This window comes from Cyprinodon variegatus, unplaced genomic scaffold (genome assembly GCF_000732505.1).
Source record: "Cyprinodon variegatus isolate N-32 unplaced genomic scaffold, C_variegatus-1.0 Scaffold2098, whole genome shotgun sequence".
Taxonomy (NCBI): domain Eukaryota; kingdom Metazoa; phylum Chordata; class Actinopteri; order Cyprinodontiformes; family Cyprinodontidae; genus Cyprinodon; species Cyprinodon variegatus.
This window is the reverse complement of record NW_015152551.1, coordinates 23,791-25,379: the sequence shown is the minus strand read 5'-3', so window position 1 is coordinate 25,379 and position 1,589 is coordinate 23,791.

Genomic DNA, 1,589 nt, shown 5'->3' with positions numbered 1-1,589 from the left:
TGAATGCTGATATTTCCAGTGATCTAAGGTCCAGATATTTCTACCATCATTCCAGCTGTGAAAGGAAGCGGATCCCTGATGAAACCCTGTTAGAGGCTCTCAGAGGAACTCGCTACGTCTTCTTTTGATTCCCACTGGAGCAGGAAGTCATGATATGGAAAACCATTAACAGACATAATACTGCTTTGCTGAGTTTATGTTGATTGTTGAAAAACTTAAATCTAAAGTCATTTTGGGCCTTAATGCTTCCTTTTCCATCTTCTTTTACACCTTTTACTTTTGGTTTTCTAGTTTTGGTTAGAAATCCGAAATATTTTCATTTCAAACATGCATGAATATTCCAGGGCCCCAGATAGAGGGATGGGTAACCAGTAGGGCCCCTCAGCAGAGAGGCAGCCACCTGGGGCCCCTATGCCTCTATGCTGAGTCCATCCCTGTCCAGGATATTCAATGTTTTATCGACTCGTTCAACAGTCAAATTCAGTCATTACTAAATCAATAAAAGGTAATGAAGTTTCTTCAGATCTCAGACCAGCTGCTTCTACAAAGTCATCTAAAGCATCTCTAGAAAACAAACATCTATCCTGAGATGTTTCTGACATCTGGAACAAGGAAGCTGCAGGAGAAACTGATCCAGAGACACAAACTCACCTGGAGGAGGAGGAGGAGGAGAAGTAGGAGGAGGAGAAGGAGGAGTAGGAGGAGGAGAAGGAACTACATCCAGGTGTAAGGAGCAGATGGGTTTCTCATCATTTTCTGTTTCTTGGTAACCAACCTCAGCCTCATATGTTCCAGCATCATTCATCGTCACATTAATGAGAACCAAAGATACGTTTCCATTCTTCATCTCTATGTCCTGGAAAACCACTCTGTCCTTAAAAGCTGGATGCTGGTTTTCTGTATCAACTGCATTATTTCTGTACCGTAGAACATTTTCTCTCTTTATATCCGTCCTCTTCCACTCTACATACACGATGGGTCTGTTTTCCGCTCTACATGGTAGAGTCTTGTTCTCTCCAATCACAGCTGGGATGTCGATTTGACCTGCAAAACAGGAAGAGACAGAACATTTATTTAAAGAAGAGTAGTTGCTTTATTTTTCTCTGTTTTTGGTTAAAGCCTAAAAGTAAAACTTCCAGCTTAATTCTGATTAAAAAAATGTAAAAGAAATGAAAATGAATCAAATTAACATCTGGTTTCTTCTTTATTTATTCCTTTCAAAACAAAAGCATTGAAAGAAAACATGCTGGTTTTTAATTTTTTTAGTTGTCAAAACCTAAATACAAAAGTTACCCTCGGGGAACGGGGGTGCCTATTGGAGTCAGCGGGGGAGCTGGCTCCCTGGGAGTGCAGCAAGCACCCCAGTCCTTTGCTCCCCATCCCCGAAATCCTTCCTCTGCCTGCTCCATCACTCTGCTACACATGTAGGTTTTTGGGGAGGGGGTCGTTACTGGAGGGCCACACCTTCTAATGACGTCCCCCACACCAATTTTATTTTGCATTTTAGACACCTCCATCTACATCATTTTCACAACACACATCTATGTAGGGCATTTTCGGGGGGTGGGGGTCAGGGCCACCGGGGGGGG